The sequence below is a fragment of the Cyprinus carpio genome, unplaced genomic scaffold (assembly GCF_018340385.1).
Source record: "Cyprinus carpio isolate SPL01 unplaced genomic scaffold, ASM1834038v1 S000006731, whole genome shotgun sequence".
In the NCBI taxonomy this organism is placed as follows: Eukaryota; Metazoa; Chordata; class Actinopteri; order Cypriniformes; family Cyprinidae; genus Cyprinus; species Cyprinus carpio.
This window is the reverse complement of record NW_024879334.1, coordinates 415677-442364: the sequence shown is the minus strand read 5'-3', so window position 1 is coordinate 442364 and position 26688 is coordinate 415677. Positions and strand designations below refer to the sequence as shown.

Here is a 26688-nt window from a genome sequence, read left to right as displayed (position 1 = left end):
AGTTAATGCAAGTAGAGTTAAAACCAACTAAGAAATCGGACACTACAGTGGAACGCTGGAGAAAAAATAAAGAGCACTTCTCCTCCAAATATCATCCGTAATTCAGTCTTTTGGATCTTTGAAACAACAAATTTAAAATATGAAGCACGCCGCAAAAAAATTAACGCATCCATCCAACAGTGCAGGAACTAGGTGCTTCAAGGTGACATTCAAAGGGAGAAGAGACGGGATCAGACTTCACTCGGTAACAGAGCAATGGATGGCGGTTACCTGCAAAACACACGTTAACAACATACACGTGGATCACACAGGAAACTATTCACACATAGGAGGGGTTCATTGAATCGTTATGTGACACTTAATATCGGGTGAAAACTCGCCTCCTGTTTAGACTCGGAGCCTCGAATGTTGACGTCAGCATGTTTTTAACATGAGCTAGATACACGATGCATCAGTGCTTTTGAAATCTATACCCGTGCAATACTGTACATTGTGAGAAACCTCCTTGCACAATTCAACCAAGTCACTTTCTGGTATGTGAGCTTTGATGAAATGACATCAAATTTATCCCAGCGTCGTTTGTCTTTAAAGTGCACGTGGACACAATTTTCAACATCCATATCTGGCTCTTAAGGGTTTCAGGATCTTTCCAGAAGATCTTTAAAAACAGTGATGGGCTCATCGTTCAGGGTTTTATCAAAAAGCCCTCTTAGTGTTCAATTTACCTAACTGACATCGAAAGGCAAGAATAAATGGCACTCGAATATCAAAATAATGTTATAAGGAGAAGAACAGCAAGGTGGAACAAACTTTTTCCCCCCCCCCCGTTTAGAGGTGGCAGAGAGAGGACTTCAGGACAAAAAACGAAAGCTGAATTCATCAACATACATACAATTCATATACACCAGGGTGTTTTCCGTGACCTGCTGAGCGCTCGACCAGACTATCCACAAAAAAGAGCTTTTCTGGTGATGAAAATGTACTAGTATACTACAAACCATGTCAAACTATAAATAATTTACCAGACTGTGAGCCTGAACATCATAGATGTGGATTTCTAGACCGTGGTTTTGGATGCTTCAGAGACATTAGAGAACAGATCCAAAAAAAAAAACACAAACATGGCGTAATTAAATCTAACGACTGAGGAGGCGCTCACATGTATCAGCGGGGTTGTAGCACCTAACGGAATATTCGCAGATACCCTTCCTGTTGTTTATTACGAAAAGGAACTAAAGGTTGATGCAAAAAATACCAGATAGTAATATAGGATTCATCATCATCCTCATGTCCACGGAAGTCTTTAATACGGCCATTTTGTTACACACATTTCCTCCCCTCGAATGCAGATCAAACGTTTCCCAAACAGCAAATGTTTTTTTTTTTTTTTTTTTTTCTAGAAAAGGAAGAAAGGAGAAAATAAACTCAATAGCTGGTGTCCCAGCTGAAGGCAGCGTCGCCCGCGCTGGTGTTGGGAACAGATAGAGGCAGTTCCCCGTTAGTCAGGAGTCGCAAACCAAAGCGTTGATATCTAGACGTGACCGATCGGAGATTCTTTGGCTGTTGGGATGATTTCTGGTCTTCAGGTTGGACTACGCTGACACTTTATTCTCCTTCTGAAACAAACGTCAACACACACACACACACAAGAAAAGCGCACGAACGTTAGAAAGGCATTTTAAAATTTAGAGAGATTTAATAATTTTACTCTTACTTCATTGGTGTTCCAATTATTTTAATTTTGGGGGTAAAAAAATCCAAATATTTCAATATGCAGACAAATGAGAAAAAAATGCCAAATCTCTCTACTGGCTGATAATGATGTAGTCCACAACAACCAGTGTTCTTTAAATATTATTTTTTATATACTATTATAGTATTCATCAATATATTTAATAAGGTTTTGATCTTTATTTCGTTCTTTGCAATTTTAAAAGAGCCTTTATATACATACATAAACATTGCATTTAAATAGCTTTAATTTTGAGTAATTTTTCAACTTGAACAAAAAGCGAGAAATGTTACTTTAACAATAAACCAGTGTATGCTTTCTGACTAATATATTTTAATTACCAAAAATGGGTACACTTTTTATTTTAACGATCGATTCTCACGAGATACTAGTTGCTTTTTAGCATGCATATTCATCTTTACTAACTCTTAATAAATCTTACCTAACTATTAATAAGCAGCAAATTAGGAGTTTGTTACAGGTGTAGACTCTTAGCTAAATAGTGAATATGTGTTCCCTATTCTAAAAGTGTTTACCGCAAAAAGATTTTTAAAATAGCTTTAGTAACAAGTAGAGTACAGCTATCATTGACTTCTGCTTCTGAGGAAACATGAGCCCCTGTGACAAGGGTCCATTACTGTGGAAAGAGAGCTCGGTGGGAGGAAGTGCTAACCCTGTACTCAAAGTCAGAGAACTCTGGCGTTCCTCCTCTATCCTCTTCCTCTAAAACCCGCCCCTGAATCCGCCTCCACCCCCGCGGGAGGGCATGAACGAGCCCGCTGCTCAGCCGCACGCCCGCGAGCCGCCACGGAAGCCCTGCCGCCACCTCTGCGCCGCGGAAACCACCGCGTCCTCACGATTGTAACGCAGCGGAATACCGAACTTCTCTGCGTTCATCCTCCTCCTCCTCCGCCCAGGTCTGCCTCCGCTCCCCGGAGAACCAAAAATACATCAGAAAGCAACTTCAACCGTGTGTCATTCACTTCTGCTGTTTGTGCAAGATTCAATCCCTAAAATCCACCTTTGGCAAAGATGCCGGATCTAATCTGGAACATGTTTTACGTGACATTCGTCTTGGAGTGAGCTAGATTTGGATTATGATCTAAACAAACAGCTGTTTTTATAAGATGCCATGAACAAATTTGCAATGAAAGGTTTCAGTGTATGACTGTGTGATAAAATTAGAAGGCAGGTAATCGTTTAAAAATGCAACTTGAAAACACAAAGCGACATTTTCTGTTGCTTTGGTTATATTATTAATCAGGTTTTGTCAAAACTTCCTAACCCAATTAATTTAAATATTTAATAGTTTTGCATAATATTTAAATAGCTTCATAAACACATTAGCATGTCAAAACATTTATATATATATATAAAAAAGACTGCACCTTCCAAAAGAACCTCCAGATTCTCCTTTCTAGAAAAGACTAGAAGAGCGTACGCCGATTAGATGATTCATTCACAGTTACTTCTTAACTTCACCACAACAAATTACTACACTAAATGAAGAATTACTGAATCACTCAAAAGCATCTACACACTGTTTTGAACCAGCTCAGACAAGATAGATGTTAAACGCTGATGCTTTTTCATGACTCATTGTTGGATCAGACTGTTAAAAAAATAATATATTCTATATTCTATTTCTGTGACTTGAGCATTGTGCGCAAATGGTCATGTGGCAATTATAGCATTACTGTATAGCATAGCCTATTGTTGAATATTGCATACGGTTTCATAACTTGTCACACCTGAGAACACACTGTTAATGGACATTAGGGCTGGGTTGAAGATATTGATAACCCGATTTTGATCTGTTAGTCTATGCTGTTTTCAGCTGATGTGTGAATAAAAATGTACTCTGTTACTTCTGGATAAAAAACAAAACAAAGTCGTAGCTTTCAAATTCTGTCAATTGTCACAAAATGTAATGTACTCTTTATTTGTTGATAGACATCAATAATATGATCATTAAATGTCCACAGCTCGTTAGTCAACGAGACACAGTATCTCTAGAGAGAAGCGTTTTGCTAATTATAGGTACTATATTATATTGATTAGGTGTTTTACAGACTAACAAATGTACTAATTTGCTACCTAACTATAACTTTTTACTTTGCTAAATATAACTTGTGTTACCAAATGAGGAAGTTGTTCTTCTCCTCAAGAAAAATTCACATTTATTCCAAACGAATCCGTATCGAATCACGAGTCTTGTGCCAATACCCAGCCCTAATGAACAACATGTTACCTAAAAATACTACAAATGTTCTCGCAGGAGCCGAGATCTCACCTGGAGTCGTCACATGAGATGTTGTCGAAGAAGGACTTGGATTTGTCATAGTAACAGTTGGTCCCCAGTGGATCCTCCTCATCAGCGTTGCCTTCACTGTTCTGGGTCTCCCACACCTGAATCGTCTCTTCTCTCCCTCCCCGTTCAGAGTCTAGGCTTCTCTGATTTCTCACTCTTCTCATCTGCAGCGCAGAGAATTGACATTAAAATACTGACATTAAAAATCAAAACCTAAACAATGAATACTGCACTTCTTGGTTTGTGTTGATGTAACATTGTAATACAGTTTTCCCACGTAGCACCTTCTAATCTTGAGTTTGTTTTGGAACTCGCGGTCGATCTCTTCTTTATTGAACTGTGCATTGGCACTCTCAAAGTCAAAGTCTTTCTCAAATTTCATTGGTCCATCTCTACGCCCGTTAAACCTGCCCCGCCCATGTTGACCGCTGCCTCCGCCACCACTGCCCCGCCCTTTTCTCACTGGAGGAGCGCCACCTGGAGAGAGAAACAACCGTTATCACAAATGAAGGTTATGGGTCCTGATCATGTTTATGCAAGCGCAGGACAGGAGTTTTAAAGCGGACTCACCACCAGAATTGCCGTTTGTATTTGGATCTTTGTTATCAGGCCTGTTTGAGTCGGATTCTGGCCGAGGAACCCTCTGAACATCAGCTTACGATGTAGCTAAACAACATATATCACAATTAATGGCTGCAGGTGAAAAACTCTTCTTCAGCTATATATGCACATTAAACTCTTATGTTTATCATTTTCCAATGCCGTGATTCTCACCTTTTTTGTTTCTGGTTTTCAGCAGATTTCTGAGTGCTGAGAGCGGGTCGGGTCGTTCCAGGGCTCCTCTGACACACCGTACTGGTTGCAAGCCGCAGCAGGGGCGACTGGGGCCGTCTGGACCGCATGCTCCAGGGTCGGTGTCTTCCTCGAAGGCTCCCAGAGATGGGCTTGAACGACCTGAACGAGAGGACACAATTCAGACTCACAAAAACAACACGACAATGTGGACAAGAGTTAGAGGATGGAAAATGTCAGTGCAGCTCTGTATCATTTAACGTGATAAACGTGAAGGAAGAGTTTACGTCCACTAAAGAAAATTATGCAGAAAATTTACTCTGATGTAGACGAAGTTTGTTTCTTCATGGGAAAAGATTTGTGTTAAATTTACCATTACATCACTTGCTCACCAATGGATCCTCTGCAGGTTGTAAGAAACAAATCCATCAAGGTCAAAGTACGAGTCCATACTGTCCCGATCCGATCCGATCATTAAATATTGAGTATCTGCCGATACAGAGTCCTGATCCGATACTTGTATTCTCCTCCTGAGTGCTTGGTGCACATTTGAAGCACATTAAAGTTATTCATATCAATCCCATGTATACAGGGATGTGCAGAGACTTTCTCAGGGGCAAAATGGAAAAAAAAAGCAAAAAGGGGGGGGGGGCATGTATCATCACTATTATCCAATTTAACAATTACTCTCTCTCTCTGCTTTATATACTCTTCCAATAATAAGATTCACACTATCTCTTTATATATATTGCAAGCACTTTGCAGACATTGGGGACTGTGGGGTAACAATTAATAATATAAACTTGTATTTTATGTGTATAATAAGCAGATTAATTCCAACGAAAAGAAAAAAAACAAAGTTGAGATAAGGTTTAGAAAGCATGAAGTTCACGAAAGACAGAAATGCCATTCAATCCAAAGCAAGACGCAACCCATAGCAACACGTTTATGACAACGATGTCACAGAAAATATTAAATAAATGACTGTTGGGAGTGGATTCCTTGACACAAAGTGCACATCAAATACGCTGAACACTTTAATCTTTAAGATTTGTGCAAGATTTCTCTCCTGGTTCAGAGGAGAAAGCAGTATTATGGATAGAAGACTCCTATATTTAGAGCTGGAAGGAACGGTTTTAAAGGTAAAAAGTGTCTTTAACTTCAGCTTTTCACACTTCTCCGGATGTTAACTGATGGACTGGAGTGGGTATGGATTACTTGATGTTTGGTATATCAGCTGTTTGGAGACTCTCATTCTGACGGCACCCATTCACTGCAGAGCATCCATTGATGAGACACTGATGCAATGCTACATTCCTTCAAATCTGATGAAGAAACAAACTCATCATACATCTTGGAGTACTTTGGTTCAGCAAATGTTCATTTTGTCCGTGAACTATTCCTTAAGACAACACGAAATGAGCATAATTTATCAATGCATTTGTAACTTCTGTAATGTGCAATCACAGGGATGTGGGAATTTGCCAATTCACATCTGATGAATCGACTGGATTGTGTACAAGTGTGGTATGATTACTATGTAATCATTTAATTTAAAGGAATGACACTTGAGTCCTAAAAACACGGCAAAGAAAGACACAATGCTGAATTACGACCAAAAGACAAACACATAAAGCCATTCTTCACACGATAGCATCGGTTCTCCGGTTACCTTTAACGTTCGGTTTTGGTAGCACTCAGCGAGCGAGGAGTGCGGGGGAAGAGCAGAGCTCTGGGTACAGAGGGGCAGTAGGTGCTCGCCCAATCGCTAAACCGAACAGCGCAGGACCTGAGCTGTATTCTTGTGATTGCAGAGGAAGTGCACAACTTTAAGTGTGGGCTTAACACATCACACACCTCGGAGATAAACCCCTCATATGAAGCTTACATAAGAGCCAAACACTCATGCAGTCAACCCTTCTGTAAGAGCCACTTGCTTAACCAATGCTCACTCAGAAAATTTGCCTTTTGTCAACATTCCTTAAAAGTTAAAAAATAATAATAATAAATTATGGCATCCTCTCCAGCTAAGTGTTACTGTCTAGACTTGCAAAAACTCTAAAAGAGCAAAATCTCGTCTGAATAATGAGCTGATGGCAACAGTTTGCTCGTAAACCTTGTAAACACTGTAAAGAAGTTTTTTAGGCAGGCGGGTCGACATCATGGTTGTTTCTCTGGTTCTTGGCACATATTATAAGTGTGCAATATAAAGACATTTATTAAAAATAAAAATGGTTTATTTACTAATATGCAAATAGGACACTGTGGTGAATATATTGTCAATGCCGCCAGTCATAAGTTTATATATTTAATCTAAAAAAAAGGCCAGCTATGCATCTTAACTTGCACTGTTTCTTATGCATGTCATAATTGTTTTACAATTTAAAGACACGGCAAGACACCCCACCGGCTGAAGAGAGTAAAAATAAAAACAATTTAAAACTAATAGAAAATGAAGACAAACTAGACAGATATAACCATAATTCCCCGTTTGATTAACTACAGTACATCAAGTCAGTTGTTTTGTACTACGCTTTCCTGAAATTGTTATGTTTGTAAATATGCACTTAATTGCATAAATCAAATCAACATTTAGAATACCCACCTTTTTTTTGCTGATAAAAAATGTCTCGAACATTTGCCTTTGACGATTTGAGATTTCAGTGTGATATCTGGCATAAAATCAAGTAAATGTTTTGTTTGTGTACTCTCTTCTATAACACCATTTCCACTGCTGGAAAGCTGTAAGAGTGAAGTGTGCACGCACCAGCCGTGACCGCGCCTCGCTTTGTCGGCCGATACGGCGGAGGGTACCATCGGATCTGCGTGCTGAACTGTGACTGTACGGACGGGGCCCCGACTGAACCTCAAGGGGGCGTACGAACTGAAGGAAGGAGCCGCTGGGACCCTTACCTAGCTGGGAAGCCAGAGAGGACTGCACACAAACACAAGAACGACACAGGGTCAATATTCACTTCGGGTACCTGTCTGCTCCTGTCTACACCACACACACTGAACCTGCAGTTGTAAGCTCCACAGGCAACGATGGCGGAAATCTGAGGAGGAAGGTTGGCAGGTGGGTTTGGGGGGCTCGCCCAACCGTCAGGTCTGCTGATGTCACTGACTTCTCTCTGAATAGATGTACCCCAAAGAAAATTCTTCTTCGAGGAGGAATCGGTCCCTGTCCGTGGGACGGTCCGAGTCACAGGGCAAAAAGCGGACTGCACTATAAATGAAAACTAGAAGGGGGACACGATTCTTTAGTTAATGCTCTACAAGGGATCCTGTGGGCAAGTATGTATGGAATCTCCAATTCTGTGGATCGGCACTCCATTTAGGCCAGAGCTAACAGTTAACTGTGGTATTTAAAGCAACGTCGCCAGTATCTATGTGTGTGTGTGGTGTGAATGTGTACATTCAGACAGGGGACTATAACAGCACTCTCTTATGTTTTTGTCCTCTGTAGGTGTAACGTTATATATATTAGTATTTAGTGAATTTTTTGAGTATATACGTCGTGTTTATTGTACGTACCCACTAGCAGAGCTACACGTGCTGTTCTCGATTGGTCGATGGATGTATTAAAACAAAAACCTTCTTCCCTCATATCGGTCCATGGCCTTTGAGATCAGAATGATCCTTGCTGCCAGATGTAAGGCGTCCCTGACGTCTCCTCCTTCCGCTTGAGTTCACTCCTAGCGCTCCTCTGAATCCTTCCTTGCACGAGACATCGGTTTGATCGCGCGGACTGAAGGCTGCTTTTGTCGTATTCGGTGTCGTTTTCTTTCATGCCTGTGGTTTTACAACCAACGACCTGGCCGAATTAAGGTGCCTCCCGCACTGAGCCGAGGAGCATGCGGAGTGAAAACTCACGCCGCCGCCCGACGCTCCCTCAAGTCATAGCCGCAGTCACGAGTTCAGTAGGACTCAACGCGTTACTTTGGGAATTACGTAAGACTGGCGAAATGAAGATTAAACACGATGTGGGAAGTAAATAATTAGAAGGTTTTACTTAAAAAAGTTATGACGGAAAAAGGAGTCATTTACTTCTCCCATTCACGTCATGCAACTGTACATTTTTATTATATAATAAAAGTCAAAACACAATGCTATCCCTGAAAATCCCGCTCAATCTGAAATAGTATTTTATTATTAAAGCCTAGTGATAACTGTAATCTATAATGATCTTAAGTATATAGCCAATGAGCTGAGAGACTGAGGAATTTGGTGATGCACAATTACACCTGCTAACAGCGACAGACCGTGAAGGATTATTTAATCATAAACAGAAACTGTACATCTGAAAGAGACATAACTACCCATAACACGGGTGTTAAATCTTTATTGTAGTCATTCCAAGTTATTGAATTTACATGAATTTTGTATATCAGAAACTTGATGTCAGAAAACCCCATCCCCCAATAACTGACTTTCTGTAGATATGCGTGACCGCTGGACATTGCTGGCAGCGGGGGTTTATCCAACGGAGTTCTACTACCTGACGTTCTGATTCTTCTTTCTCTCTCGATGCGGTCTCAGGAACGTTATACAAACCAAACATTCCATCGCCACGTGACGTCTAACGGAATGTTCGTTTAAAGTAATTCTGGGTCTTTAATAACGTTATTTCAAAACATTATCAGCCTCACGAAAACCTTAATCTATTCATTGTTTTCTGAAATCATTTTAGTTTGACCGTTGTCCATTGTTGGTTTTTTATTTTACTTGTTTCAGAAACGTTTCTAGTGAACATTCAAAAGTAACAGTACCCCTAATGTTTGCAAAATTTCTAAAAATGGAATGGTGTACCTAACAGTTCGCAAAAAAAGCTGTAATAAAAAACGGTTCTTAAAACATTTTAAAACGGGATATGTTTTAAAGCTCTTATAACATATTTATCTTAGGGTGGGACCTTTTGATTAATAAGAGAGACAAAATTAATATTTATTTTGCTTTATGTATTGAAGAATTCAATGCTATCTGGTACATTGTATGGGTCCTATCTATCTATCTAGCTATCTAGCTATCTGTATCATCTATCTATCTATATATCTAGCTGTCTGTCCTGGTCCGTCTGTCTGTCGTGCTGTCTGTCGTGTCTATCGTCTGTTCACCTCCAACTCGTGTAGTATGTTTGAGTTTTAACAGGGCGGATAATCTGTTTAGGTTTTGGCTACATCATGACGTCCACATCCATTCCCATCATATGCCATAAGTACCACGACTGCCGCACTCTGCGACAGTGAAGCAAGCCCCACCAGACAGGACCATCCACACAAAGACGAACATGGGCGGGCACCTCCGACCATATAGGAAGACATGGGCCCCTCCTTCTCTCCGAGTGTGGGATCGAGAAAGACCCTGTCAGAGCGATCTTGTGGGCTCGCTGTGGAGTTCTTCATCTGTTGGTGACCATAGCGAGGCCTGCCCGACCGCGCATCCCGGAAAAGCGCGCGCTTTCGGGCATATGCGCGACATAGCAGCATCAGGCAGGAGGGAACAGCCGTCAGCTGCCTTGCGCCTGGTAGACTCTCCAGCACAACACATACAACAAACAAGGCACAGCAGACAGCCACAGAACGCTGGCAGTTGGAAGCCTGCTGTTGCACTGTAATTTTTATCCCGGTAATTCCGACACGAAGAGGACGCCAGCTACGTGTTATTTACGACCTCCAACGCCCTGGCGACGGAGAGCACCTCCTGAAGTCGCACTGGCAGCATCCTCATCATCGAATACGATGGCAGCGGCCAGGCACTAGCTTACCAAAACAAAATTAATTAGACTGTTAAATCTCACACAATACCCTGCAGCAGGCTAAGCAGTAGCAGCAGCATCCGAACGCCCTGCTGCAACCGGCAACAAAGGTGCGAGAAGCCCGAGGGACACCCGCAAGAAGCACCCGGGGAATACGCGCGCGCGCTGCGCTCCGCAGCATCCCCCACAGTTCTCAACGGCAACGGAGTGCGCTTTAGCACTAAGCATCAACATTCACCCAGCACCTCCAGCCCTGGGCAGCGCGACTTTCACCGTGTCCAGTAACCCGCAGGCGATCGCGCTGGGACCGCGGGACGCCCACCATTCGCGCTGCACCGACTCCCGCGTCACATCATCGCAAGCATCGCGCAGAATGGAAACGGCACATCCGTGTCCGCGCTGGTCCAGTAATCAGGGCGCGCGTATCGGAGCGGCGGGCGCCGCAGGTCAACCACAGCATCCACCGCGGGACGACGCCCGAGGGAACAACGCGAAAACCCGCGGCGACCTCGGCGCCTCCCACGCGCGGCCACAGCAGCGCATGTCAAACCCGCTGTCCAGTGCGGCTCCGAGTCATCAGACCCGCCGCAGGTGACACAGACGAGCAGCCGCAGACGCAGACGCAGCCGCCTGCAACAGCAGAGGGTCGTAAGAACGCCGCAAGCTGATTGTCAGGACACCGCAGCAACAAAACAAACACAGACAGCAGCAACCTCACAGGGGACTAACAAATACAAATTTGATACAGCTGCCGCCCGGATTTCACCATCCCACCAGGTACTTGCGACTCTTCTCCACGTGTTAGAAGGACAGTAAAGTGATGCAAACTCTGAAATACCCAGCTGGAAGTCCTGCGGTGTGTATGTAGTGAGCAAAACAGACATGACCCAGATGAAAAACACTCTAATATCTGGAGCTTCTTTGCACACACCAATCAACTGTTAACACATCAGGAACACTGATGCTTTTGGTTCAACTTGTGATGAGCACTTGATGATGGCTCTTCTAAACAACTATCTGCTTGAATTGATCTTTTAAAAAACACAAATGAAATTCATATGCTGACACAATTTATATTTGTCTACAAGACTTTCAAGCATTCAAGCGTTTAAAACAGACGCATTTGGCATCATTTTTTTTCCCATGACATCACAAGACATCGCATGAATTCTTTTAAAAATGTAATAGTTTTCAAATGTTTTAACATAAGCGCTTAAACATTTTGGTTCCATTATGGACCAAAAAAGTGTTGTTCCTCTTTAAGTTTTTTTTTTTTAACTGTTTTTTTTTTTTTTTTTTGCCAATTATCAATAGTAATAGTTAAATAAACACAAATACAATTCGGGGGTGGCCCTAAAAAGTAATTAGGACACTTAAGTGACACTTATAAATATGCAAATGTCATTAACGGCGTGTCTTTTATCTACAATCAAGTGTTTTTTTTTTCTCGAAATCCTCAGAAAATGACTTAATTTCAAAAACTTTTTGTCAGATGGTTTGCTTGAGAAGTGTGGTTTCAGACAGACATATTCTTGCTTTGATATTTCTTTATGTAATATTTTGCATATACTATAGTGACAACTCAAAGATTTTAAAAGTGTGACTCAAGTCTCCAGATACTTTATTCTCTATGAATTATGTATACATTTCCAGTTATTTGTAACAAACTTCACACCAGATGATGCTGATGTAAAATTTGCATTTGTGAGTTGATCAAAATACTTTCTGGAGCTGCAGCATTGATGTTCGCGTGCTTCAGAAAACCCAGAAACACTGATCTGAAGAGACCTTAAATTGACAACATCAGTGACATTTGTTTCATCGACATCGAGGTGGTTTTCACTAAAGCTGCTGACTGGTGAAAAAAACGTATAGAAGATGATCTGGGCTAAAACACATCTGGAGTTTAAAATGATATCTATGACCTTTACATTGGTGCATTTGGAATCTGAACTGATGGAGTGTTAGATGGTGATGACCAACAAAACTGAGTCATTTTGGGAGTCTGCAATGAGCAGAACATAGATCAAAAAGTGACTTGATATCTTACGAGGTGACTTTCACACTGTTCACAGACTGTTTCAGTCTAGCAAAGAGAAATCATATTTTAATTATCAAGGACATGATTCATCACAGCTACCAATATGGAGCCTTAGACAGATTCACCTGTTGCCTTTTCACTCTCTGAGTGTGTTCAAGCACTAGTTGATGAAACAACCCAGTGAAAATCTGAACTTTACCTAAATCATTTTTAAATGTAAAATAATCAGTATCTGTATTTAAAGTGTATATTTCAGGATCCAGGTCACGCATTTCTTTTGTCTCATGTTCAATTTTTCTCCAAACAAACAGCTTGAGAGTGAGTAGTTTATTTTTATATTGGTCCCACTGGGTGTGATAAAAATGACATTACAGTATTGCATTTAGTCTTTGCAAATAATGTTAAATCTGCATGCATAATATTTAACAGAAGACGGAACAAAATGAGGTTTATATGATAAAGATGTTTAGCAAGGTCATCAAAACACAATCTTATTAAAAGTATTTGAAACGTTAAAGTGAGAAGTATGGCCAAAGTATGGTGACCCATACTCAGAATTAGTGCTCTGCCAGGCAAGTGCACACACACACTGTGAACACACACACACACACACACACACACACACACACACACCGTGAACACCCTGGGACGCAGTTGTGGGGGTTTTGGTGCCCTCTCTTCAGTCATGGTATTACCGGTTCTTCATGGTTATTCACTCCGCCCATCGACAATACACTGCCAGACCTGAGGGACTCGAACCCGCAACCTTCAGGTTGCAAAGTCCAGCCAACGACTATCCCACTTGTCATCTACCTCCAATGCTATTTTTTATGTATCATTTCAGGTGAAATCCATGCAGATAAGACCTCAGACAACACATGCAAAGAATAATATGAATTAAAATCTGAATTAAAAATGTCAAAATTTTGGTTTCAGAAAAAATGCAAAGCTGTCAGCTGCTGACTGACTGTAACTTTTTATGTTTCATGCACGGATGGGATGCTTCTTGAAATGCTTTCCTATCTATTTGTATTGAAAGATTGTTTAAAATATTAGCAATGTCACAATACAACGTTCACAACTTATTAAAATTATTCAAGTCATTTACCCAAATGCTATTTTTTAATTTATTGTTTTTAAGGGCGAATGCTGCACATAAAGACATCAGACAGACACATGCAAAGATAAAACAAAACCAAATGATTACTTAGAATTTGAATGTATTCACAGTTTTTTTGCTTTGTTGATTGTGTGTTTTTTTCATGCATCGGATGAGGGATTTTAGTTTTTTCCGAGGTCAGAGGTGAAGAACTCGTAGTGTGTTTTCAGGTATGGTGCTGGTCCGGACGGATGATGGTCAGCTGGTGATGGTTCCTCAGCAGGCTCTGGCTCAAGCTCAGGCCCAGAACAGCGTCTCACCCCGGCCCTCCACGCCCACCAGCGTGGCCACATTCAGGGTCACGACCCCACAGGTACAGCCTGTAATGCTCTGGAGTCACAATAAATCTGACACACAGATGACATTTCTGAAACTTTTTCCCCAAACCCTCCCGCTGTAAAAACTCAAATGACATCAAGCTTTTTTGAATTCATACCAGATGCATTTCACAAACCTTTTATAGTTTTTGTTGTTTTTGCAAAGGCAATATTGCAAGATTGTTTCTGTGTCACTGATATAACAAAAAAAATATCTTCTGAGAGATATTGAACACACTCTACAAATTAAAAATGAATTCACACGTTAATCAAATCATATCTGCACAGTAAACACAGTGAGACGGTAACTTTTCACATTACTGCTGTCAAAAAGTTGAATTCTGTGAAATAGAAAAAGACACACAGCAGTGGAAACGCAGTGATGATATTCATATTGTGATCAATAAACCCACTCCAGATGTGACGCTTATTCATAGTCCCAGTAAAGAATGAAACGGCAGTGATTTGATATGTTAATAATAACCTGTTCACAGATGAAAGGAACTTCTGCGCCAAATTAAAGGTTACTCACACTAGAACGTATTGTGATTTGATTCAATGCAGCAGAAAGCACTTCTGTGAAACATTTGACTTGTAAAACAGATTCCATGAGACACAAACATTGATCAAAATACGATCAAAATTTCCATCCATTTGGATGACACAGGTGTTAACATAAACTAATAAATCGATGCATATTTTGTCTGTCATACGGTAAATGAAATGGGTAAGAAACAAAATGGTTTTAAATACTCAATAACCAGTGTATTTTTGTTTGTAATAAATGGCATATTTTTCGATCTCATATATTTTATCTAATTGAATATTGCTTGCCCATATTTAACAGCTAGCTATATTTATGCCTTTAAACTGAATAAAAGTTGTTTTCTCAATGAACCAGTATTTATGCAAATTTGAAAAAAAACAAAAAAACAATTTTCAAAATATTAAAATCAGAAAGATTCAAATAGTTAATAGTAAACTATGCCATGATGTTTTTTGAGTTTCATTTATGTAACACTGACAAACATGCATCACATTAGTTAATTAGTTTAGGTTAAAACTGTGTAATACCTGGAAATTCAGATGCAATAATAATAATAATAAAAAAAAGATCTTAACCTCATAACCACAGCAAACATGCATTAGAAAAAACTTTTTTTTTCTGAAACCTCATTTATCAATATAAAAGAGATATTAACAGGTCAGTAACTTTTCACTATTTTCTTGTGCATGTTTTGTTTTAAAAAACATTATTTTTTTTATTATTAGTTTCACATTGACCATCTCTACACTATTAAATCTTCTGAACTATTTTTCAGTCATAGTTTGGAATGCATGATGTTCATGAGAGTCACTGCTGACATCTAGTGGTGCATCCCCAGATCAAATTCATTCATTTCTTCTCATGCTAGCAGAATTTACAAGGAAAAACAGCTCTCTTTCTTCAGTGTTCTGTATGTTAAACACTACCTTATCTCTTTAAAAACAGTTTGTTTTCAAATGCATTGCTCCGTCAAAGTTATATCAAACATGAATAAGTACATAAAAAACATTCTGTTAGCTGGTCTTTTGCTGTTTTTCTATTCACATATTAATATCCCTCAACAGAATCTAATATGTATGTATGTATTAATTTATTTGAGGATTAGAATTTACAGCATTTGGCCACAAGAAGGCAGCAGCCATCATATTTGTTGTTTGTTATAGTATTTTTCTTTTTCAAATTATGCAAACAACTTAATAACGAGCAATGTGTATATTTATTTCGCATGATAATAAGATCAGAGTAGTTTGTGTAATGTAATGTAGCTCTAGTGTGTGAGAGTGTAATGTTCGCTCTTGTCCAGCAGATGGCGCCAGAGGCTCGCTTTTAGTAGTGGCTCAATGGTTTCAAAATTTACACTGATGTTAATAATGAATCCGGCCATTCAAACGTTTATACAACACTGCAAATAACAAACCATTTCATATTCTGATGTGTAGCAAATTAGGATGTTTTTAACAATGTTATTGCATTCAATGCATTAGCAGACGCAGTCATAATGCATAATGCATCATAGAGCCAATACACAATGGCAGAAAAGCTTGATTAAGAAACAAGCTAATGCAGAAAAAAAAGAAGAGGCTTTTTTGTGCAACCATTAATAAAATGATCATGCTATAGGCTTATTTTTGATTTTGTGCCTCTAGACATAAAATGTAAAATTTATACAGTGTAAAATATCATAATTAGACAGTAAATATACAGTAAAAATCCTTTCAGTCAGTTGTAATGGTTATGGTGCATGACTAATTCTAGTAATTTTGCAGTAATTCACAATACAGTAACTATACATTGTGGTGTGAACTTTAAAGTTTAAGTGTATAAAGTTTCCCTGATAAACTCTGTTAAGGACAGTCAGTGTTGCGTCTGTGAGGTGAAGGTTTATATTCCCAGGCGTCTCCCTTCATCCTGCTGTCAGTCATTCTCTGGTTCTCTGCGGCGGAAGACGTTCCTCTTTCCCTCCGAACACGATTAATCATTTATCCTCCAACTGCCTGATCGCTGTAACTTCAGCGCGGAGCGAGAGACTCGTTCTGATGGCGTCGCCGTCAGTGTGTGTGTGCATGTGTGCGGCCCCGAGCTCTTCCGCGTCTCAGGGGCCCTCGGGCGCCGCTCTCTCAGTAGGGGCCCAGAGACGAGCATCTGTGAGGAGAGAGCGCGCGTTGGCAGTGGAGCTGTTAAACTGTGGCTCAGTGCCTCGTCTCGGGCGTCCAGGGCTCCTCACATAACAGCGTTGGCCCTCAGCGGAGGGATTTTCACCCGTGTTTCTCCCTCTAGACACAATGATCTCAGGATGTCAGGAACACTCGGTCATCATAATTCACCTTCAAATCACAAGAAATAAAGAATTAATATATATTCCATATAATTGCATATAAACAGTTATTTTGCATATTTGAATATTTTAGAAGTGTGGAATTATTTACTTAAGAAATTTTTAAATTATATATTTAAGAATTATTGTGCATGTTTTTTAATAATTTAGAATTTTATATAAGGAAATAAGAACTTTTAATATATTTATACATAGATTTTTTTCAGCATATTTAAAAATTTTAGATATAAGAAATGTTTTATGAAGAGCTTTATATAATTTGTATATAGGCAAAATAAAACTATATTGTATATATTTAAGAATTATTATGCATATTTGAATTTTTTTTAGAAATAAGAAAATGTTTATGTAAGAAATAAGAATTATTTATACATTTAAGATTTATTTTAAATATTTTAGAAATAAGAAAAAAATAATTTATATCAAAATAAGAATAGTTTTATATATTTTAAAAAACAATTTGGCTATTTTAGAAATTGTAGATAATTTTTTTTAATAATTTTAGAATTTTATATAAGGAAACTAAGAATTTTTGCATATTTTATACTTTTTAAGATTTTTTTCAGCATAGTTTTTAAATTTTTTTTAGATAGAAGAATGATTTTATAAAGAAATTTATATAATTTATATATAGGCAAAATAAAAGGAAGAATTATTTTGTATGTAAGAAATAAGTTTATGAAATAAGAAATCATTTTATATTATTTTGCCAAATTTCAAATTTTATATCTGCAGCACTCCCAAAGGACATAAATTTGCCTTCAAATCAAAAGAAATAAGAATTATAATATATATATATATATATATATATATATATATATATATAATAGATATATTTTTTTTTTTTTTTTTATATATATATATATAAGAGTTATTTAGCATATTTTGAATATTTTAGAAGTAAGAAATAATTTTATCCAAATCTAATTTAATATATTTAATATGTAAGTAAAAATAAAAAGCGAGGTTTAACTTTATTTTTAAACAGTAATTTGTTTTGAATTATTTGTACATATTTTTATTTTGAATCCTTGAAATATATCTTAAAGTTTTTTTTGTATATATATTAATTGTAAAATAAGGTATACAACATGTCTTTTCCCAAAAACAGGAAACAGAAATTAAAAATTAACTGAATCCAAAGAAAACCATGCAACACTAATAAGTGCAGTTTTTAACAAGAAAAGGAAAGCCATTTTGTCAAGAAAGTTTAATAACATTTTGAAGGTTTTGTAGGCCTTTACAGGCAGATCGAAAGATTTTGGACCAGGGTGGGAGAAACACTTTATTTCCCAGAATGCTGTTTTTTTTTGGGGGGGGGGGATCACTTGTTTGCTTTTTTGTAAAATACGTTTCCAGTTCAGCTTCCTGTGTGATGGGGCCAATAGAATTTGAATTCCGTATAAAATGAAATGGGATTTTTTTTTTGTGATAATCAACATTATGGCATAAATGCACTTGATTAATCCTAACATAGAGTAAAGCAATAAGCCTTGTGAAGCGGTGGTTTTACAGTGAATATATAACAGCTGAGGGGCGTTGTTAGGTACGACATGAAGCGGAGTTATAGCTGTTAATCAAATTCACTGTAAACCAAACGGCTTCACAAGGCTTTCATTGCTTTTATAAACCGGTTATTCCATATACGTTTTTTATATAAAGGTTTACACAAAATAAAAACAGAGCAAAATAAAGTCTAATGATATAATAAAAACAATATTCTTCCACCAAGACAATGTAGTTCCTCAGAAAACAGTTGCGGTTGCAACAAAGTGGTTTCCGAGCAACACACAAAAGTTAGTAAACAAAGGTGTGTGTGTTACTTTGTAGAGTAATTTATAACAGCTTCGAATGCGGCTCAGCCAATCAGAATCAAGGACTGGAACTATCCACGTTATAATATTGAACTCAAAATGCTCCTTTAATTGCACAGCAGCCTTGAACAGTGAACACACACCACACTGAAGAAATGAGTTGAGCGAAACTCTTTCAAAAGCAGTTCTGACTGGCATCTTATAAACCCGATGCTGCTCTTTCCTCCCTCCTTTCTGTCTTCTCTCTTTCTCTGGCTCCTCTCCTCCCTGCAGTCTCCTGTAGCACTCAGGCGATTCGTTCCCGAGGCGGCTGCGGCGCAAACGAAGAGCCGGTCCAGATCGAGTTCACCGAGGCGCCGCGGCCCAGACCAGCACCGCAGCCGGCCCCGCTGTGAGCATTGCCCTGTCCCGTCTCTGTCTCTCTTTCTCTCTGTTTTTGCCGCTCATCCGCAGCATCACTTGTTTTTATGTTCATGTCAGCATTACGATGCCAGCTGTATCTGACCACAGAGTTTCAGAGTGAATTTAACGCTGTGCATTACAGCAGATTTAATTAAACAATTCAAACAATAAGATATAAGAGGCCATGCTTTAAATGAATAAAATTGTCATTTTTTGTTAGTGGTTCTCCCAAACTAGGGGAGCAATTATCCTCAGCAAACTTTTTAAGACTTTACGACTAAAATATGACAAAACATGCTTTAAAAAAAGCTAAAAAAAAAAGTAAATAAAGATGGTTCCCTCAACAAATCAGCGTTTATTTAAATCTAATATTTAAGATATTTTTAAAGTGTGATTCGGGGTTATTATTATATAACTAAAACTATAAAACATTTCATTCAAAAATGTTAACTGAATAAATATAAGTACTAAATTTACTGAAACGTAAATAAAAATAAAACTGATAAATATGTATATATTATATATAGTATGGTATAAGGAATAAATGCTATTCAACATATTTTAAAAAACAAAACAAAAAAAACCAATAAAAAATTACAAAACAAATCAAAATTACTAACAATTAAACAAACTGAAAAAAAAAATCAAATACTAACAAAAGTTATAATAGTATATCAATGATAATAAAATTACACTGGTGCGATTTCTAGACCTGAAAAAGTCATAGAAATTAATAAAATGGTAAGAAGTAATGTAAATGTTTAGAATGAATATAATTTGTTTCTAGTTATGTCAGGCTCTGCAATATTATATATTAAAAAAACTATATAAAAAAACTATAAATATTATATATAAAATATATAAAATTATATATATAAAAAAACATGACAAAACAAACTATCACAAAGGAACAAAAAGTAAATTAATTAGTAATAAAAAGAGCAAACTCTGAAGAACATTCAGCTTTTGAAACATTTGGAATCATGTAATTTTAATTACTTTATTTATAATTATTTTATTTTATTATTTAAATATATTGCCACTGCTACTTTCTGTATATAAAATTTTGAAAATGAGCAACGCTGTTATTACAGCATGAAGTGTATGAACTGATCAACATCCAAACCAGAAATATCTGCTTTTAATCTGATCCAAATCAATCGTATGTGTTTTTAATCTACTCCTGTACTCCTGTGCTTATCTATGAAGTTGTGTTTTATTAGATTTATAGACAAAGAACAGACAGGAAAAACTCAACATGGCTGTAAGAGATCGAGAGCGAACTGAGAGTCGTCAGGTGCAGCGATCACGTGCTCTGAGTTCCTCTCCTCCATCTCTCTCTCTCTCTCTCTCTCTGTCTCTGTCTCTCTCTGTCTCCTCTCGTCTCTCTCTCTCTCTCTCTCTCTCTCTCTCTCTCTCTCTCTCTGTCTCTCTCTCTCTCTGTCTCTCTCTCTCTCTCTTTACAGGGCCCTGTCTCTGTCTCTCCCTCTCTCTCTCTCTCTCTCTCTCTCTCTCTCTCTCTCTCTCTCTCTCTCTCTTGGCTCCTGTCGTCCCCTGCTCTCTCGGGACACACGATGTTGACAGGGTGCGCTGTGCACGTTCCGTCTCTCCTGTTCTCTGTGGCCTTGCTGGCAGGCAGACGTCAGCTTGTGTTTTATCTCGTGTCTCTGCTCTCTTTCCTCCTCTAGAAGGCCCCCGTGGCAGCCGCCGTGGCAGTGACAGCTCCCCAGCAGGTCCAGCCAGCCTTGGGCCCCCAGGGGCCCCTCACTCAGATGCCACTGGCCCCGCAGAGTGCAGCCGCCCCGGCCCCTGGAGCTCCGCTTGTCTCCCAGGTCTGTGTGCCCTCCCGTATCAAAGCCTGCAAGTTTCTCTCTCTCTTTATCTATTCTTTTTTCTCAGCCGTCAAGTGAGTGACTGTTGGACCCCTCAAGCTCCCCTGGTTTACTGTCAGGACTTGGTTAGGGCTCCATCCAAAGCGCACCACACACACACACACACACACACACACACACACACACATACACACACAGCTGCCAGCATGTTCACGCATAGACAAACTAATACACATGTGGCTGCACCAGCCTATAGACATCTGGGCATCACATCTGCACACAAACACAAGCATGCATGTTCACATACACTAAGCATTCAAAAGTTTGGGGGTTTTTTAATTCTGTGATCAAACACACAGTAATTCTGTGAAAATATTATTACAATTTAAAATAACTGTTTTCTACGTGAATCTCTGATAAAGTGTAATTTATTTCTGCGATGCGCAGCTGAATTTTCAGCATCATTACTCCATTCTTCAGCGTCACATGATCCTTCAGAAATCATTCTAATATGCTGATTTGCTGCTCAAGAAACATCTCTGATTATTATCAATGTTGAAAACAGCTGTGCTCCTTCATATTTCTATAGAAACCATGGCACATTTTTTCTTTCAGGATTGAATAGAAATCTTTTATGACATTATAAATGTCTTTGCTGTCACTTTTAATCTTTTTAATGCATCATTGCTGAATAAAAGTATTAATTTTTTTTTCAAAAAGATCAAACTGACCCAAAACTTTTGTATATCCAGGTTGAATCTCTCACAAACCTGTCAAGAACACATACAGGTCATATTTAACCCCTCAAAAAAAAAAAAAAAAAAAAAAAAAAAAAAAATATATATATATATATATATATATTTTTTTTTCTAAGAACATTTTTGTTACCCAATTTTCATGACAATTCATTATATTTCCCTCCCAAATTCTCTTTATTTTACTGCATTAGTATTTAATTACTTATTCATAATGTGATAAAAATGATTAAATAATAATGATTATTTTAATTATACTTTATTTATACGTAATGATACTGTTAGTTGTTCTGTCTTTAATTTATACGGATTTAAAAAAAAAAGAATTGTTGTGTTACAGTAATTTATATTAAATTATCATCCTTAAATCAATTAAGAATAATGGGAATTACAAAAAATAAATCAAAAGAAAAACATCCAGATTCTTTATGGTAATGAATATTGGTGGCTAAATGTGTTTACTTGTCATGAAAATAATGTCAGAATTCATAAAATCTAAAAACAGGCTTCATTTCCTTTTGATCTTGTGGTGAAATGTGGCCTGGAAAAGTTTGCATGAGATTGATGAATAGTATTTGAGTTCAGCAGACATCAGTCAGTGTGAGCGTAACACGCCATCAGCTCTAAAAAAACGACCTTTGATTGACACTTTCTTTAACCTCAGATGATTGACAGCTTTGTAGCATTAAATGGAATTTAGAGGATTTCATTAAAATACTTGATTTACCCGTGAGGCTCGATCGCTGATTATGACAACAAAAGCACAACGGAGCGTGTGCGTCTGTGTGAGTCAGAACCATGAAAAGATAAACTGTTTTTACTCACACGAGCGGCCGTCCAAATCAAGACACACGCGCTTCAGCTCGGCCTGTGATGTGTTATCATGAGGCACGTCTAATTCAACACGCGTCCACGTGAAACTAATGAACCATCTCTCTCTCTCTCATCAGGAGATGCAGGAGAACGTGAAGAAGTGCAAGAACTTCTTGGCGACGTTGATCAAGTTGGCATCCCATAATTCCCCTTCCCCAGAGACGTCTCGAAACGTGAAAGCGCTGGTGCAGGATTTACTGGTACGTGTGGGCGCCCCTGCTCCAGAAATATCTGATTTCATAAAATCAACAGCGTGTAGAATGTTTTCATTTCTTTCTTTAAATGTCTTCGTGAAGGGCCTCATTTGTACACCGGCCTGCATCATATTTACTGAATGAAATCCAGTACTTGTTTATTAATAATTCTGGATGCTGATTCCAAAAAATAGTTGCTTGAGCACATCGCACTTTCTCACGAAATATGATGCCATTTCATAGCATTTTTGCTTTTATAACTATTTGTGTGGTCAATAAGTCTTGCATTTTCTCTCTAATTAGCAAAAAACACCACACAAACACATGATCCCTGTCTGAATCTGAGCCTGATTACGACTGTTTGTTCACTTCTCAGCCCATTTTCACATGCACGAATGCCTAATCCTTGACAGAAAAAGTTACATGTTAAATTACACATGCACATTATTTTATGTCATTTAAAAATAGAAAGACATTTGCTTGCTTTTGTTATTTTGATAGGTGCAATAAACTGATACATACAGTCAAACCAAAACTGTATTCAGACACCTTCAGCATTTCTCATATTCTCACAGTTTATTCGCTATAGTTTAGAAAATGGTAATAAAATATGACAAGATTGTGTCAGAACGAATTCATCTTGATAATGTTAGATAACACTTCAGCAAAACATGGTCAGGTCAAAGTGTCAGAATAATTTGATCAGTTTTACTGGTAGTCCACTGTATGAACTGTTGGGTGTAATATGTCACAGTTTACTTTATTTTGCTATCCTCACTTACATAAATGAACTACTGGCCGTGCATTATCATGCTGTGACATGAGGTGATGGTCGTGGATGAATGGATCTCGTCACGGTTCTCTGTGCATTCAAAATGCAATCAATAAAATGCACCGGTGTTTCGTTGTCCATAACGAATGAATCAAGATGGCGGCGCGTCCACACGCAGCGGCGCGTCCACACGCAGCGGCTTCTCTCTGTCCCGACAGAACGGTGTTTTCGTGTTTTTTGTCTTGTGAGTCGCAGTGTTTTTGTACGTCGTCATCGCGTTCTATCTGTCTTTAAGTGCGCATACAGTCGTGAGTTTCTGCTGGATGTCGTCAGAGCTGCATTTTTAGAGTTAAACTCCGCGCACGCGGAACAGCTGCGAGATCTCGGACTACTCCGGAGGCCTTCACCATCACCGACCCCCACTGCTGCATCTCGCCCACAGCGGAGGCGCCACAAGCGGCGTGAGAGGAAGCAGAAGAGGGGTAAGCGAGGAGGTATCCGGGCTAGGCTAACGGCTAACCCGCACAATCCATCTATCCCCACCATCGTACTGGCTAACGTACGCTCTTTGGACAATAAACTGGACTACATCCGATTACTACGTTCAACTCAAAGGACTGTAAGAGACTGTGTGTTTTTGTATTCACAGAAACATGGCTCAGCGACAGCGTTCCGGACTGCGCCATTCAGCTCGATCAGCTGACGTGCTATCGAGCAGACAGAACTCTATTATCATTAAGAGCCGGCCCCGCGGTGGCGGGCTTTGTGTTTACATCAATGACGCGTGGTGCCGCGATGCTGTTGTGATCTGCAAACACTGCTCACCCCTGGTGGAGTTTATGATTATTAAGTGCCGGCCGTTCTATCTGCCGAGGGAATATACTGCCATACTGCTCGTTTTCGGTTTACATTCCCCCGAACAACAACAACTGCAACAGGAACGATGCACTAAATTAACTGTACCAGCACATCAGTGGCAGCAGCAGACAGCACACCCCCGATGCTTTTCTCATCATAGCTGGGGATTTCAACCATGCTGACTTAAAGAGTGTGTTTCCAAAAATACACCAACACATTAACCTTTCAAACAAGAGGTAATAACATTTTAGACTTTGTTTACACCACACAGAGAGGAGCTTACAAAGCCCTCCCCCTCCCCCACCTCGGTGCCTCAGACCACATCACTGTCATGCTAATGCCTGCATACAGACCCGCTCGTTAAAGTCGCCAAACCAGTTCAGAAACAGATTCAAGTGTGGCCGGAAGGGTCGTCTGACGCTCTTCAAGACTGCTTTGATACAAACTGACTGGAATATGTTTAAGCAGGCTGCCACTTACAATAACACCACTGACCTCCAGGAGTACTCGGAGACTGTCACTGACCTACATCACCAAGTGTATTGAGGATGTAACAGTCACAAAAACCATCACTGTCTGGGCCAACCAGAAGCCGTGGATGACAGGGGAGGTCTACAGACTCCTGGAGACGCGGAACGCTGCCTTCAGAGCTGGAGATGAGGTGGGCCTGAGAACAGCCAGGGCCAACCTATCCCGCGGCATCAGAGAGGCTAAGAGACAGTACTCCAGGAGGATACCCCATCAATTCAGTGACCGCAGAGACACTCTGAGCCTGTGGCAGGGGATACAGACCATTACGGTCTACAAGCCCCCACTGTGGACCTGTGACAGCACCATCTCCCTGCTGAATGAGCTGAATGCCTTCTTTGCTCGCTTTGAGGCACAAAACAGCACCACTGCACAGAAGACGCGTGAGGAGATCCTTCAGCAGGATCAATTCACGCAAATCAAGGACAGCGTGAGGAGATCCTTCAGCAGGATCAATGCACGCAAAGCTCCGGGTCCTGACAAACATTCCTGGGCGTGTTACTGAGAGACTGTGCAGCAGAACTCACTGATGTCTTCACAGACATTTTCAACATCTCACTTAGTCAGGGCTGTTGTTCCCACATGCTTCAAAGCTACCACCATCATTCCAGTCCCGAAGAAGCCATCTCCATCCTGCTTCAATGACTACCGTCCTGTTGCACTTACTCCCATCCTCATGAAGTGCTTTGAATGGCTAGTCATGCACCACATCAAGTCTGCCCTCCCCCCCCCTCCCTGGACCCATTCCAGTTTGCATATCGGTCCCAACCGGTCGACCGATGATGCCATCTCAACTACCCTCCACTCAGCACTCACACATCTAGAGGATAAAGACTCATACGTCAGAATGCTGTTCATAGACTTCAGTTCAGCATTTAAACACAATCATCCCTCAACAGCTCATTCACAATACTGGTCGAGCTGGGGCTCAACACTTCGCTGTGCAACTGGCTGTTGGACTTTCTGACTGGAAGACCTCAGGCAGTACGTGTTGGCAGCAACACATCCAGCACCATCACACTGAACCTGGGGCCCCCCAAGGATGTGTGCCGAGCCCCCTCACTCTTCACTCTGCTGACCCACGACTGCACACACCGTCACACAACTCCAACCTCTTCATTAAGTTTGCGGATGACACGACTGTGGTGGGTCTCATTAGCAACAGAGATGAGACAAACTACAGGAGCGAGGTGAGCCGCCTGGCCGGGTGGTGCAGTGACAACAATCTCTCTCTGAACGTGGAGAAGACGAAGGAGATTGTTGTTGACTTCAGGAGAGCGCACACTCAGCATGTTCCTCTGACCATCAACGGTGCGACTGTGGAGAGAGTGAGCAGCACCAAGTTCCTGGGTGTGCACATCACAGAGGACCTCTCCTGGACCGACAAACACTGCAGCACTGGCCAAGAAATCACAGCAGCGTCTCTACTTCCTCCGCAAACTGAGGAGAGCCAGAGGCCCCACCCCCCATCATGTACACCCTTCTACAGAGACACCATCGAGAGCATTCTGACCAGCTGCATCACTGTGTGGTATGGCGCCTGCAACGCGTCCTGCCGGAAGTCTCTGCAACGCATAGTGAGAGCAGCTGAGAAGATCATTGGTGTCTCTCTCCCCTCCCTCCAGGACATTTATGGAACCCGTCTCACTCGCAAAGCCCTCTGCATTGCAG

General features: G+C 39.8%; 2 pseudogenes; one reads left to right on the top strand and one right to left on the bottom strand.

Annotated features, from left to right (window-relative positions):
• Window positions 1-1575: 1575 nt before the first annotated feature.
• LOC122144593 lies at window positions 1576-10915 on the bottom strand (annotated as a pseudogene).
• A 3047-nt stretch (window positions 10916-13962) lies between these two features.
• The window catches only part of LOC109075301, a 75416-nt pseudogene continuing 62690 nt past the window's right edge, over window positions 13963-26688 (top strand).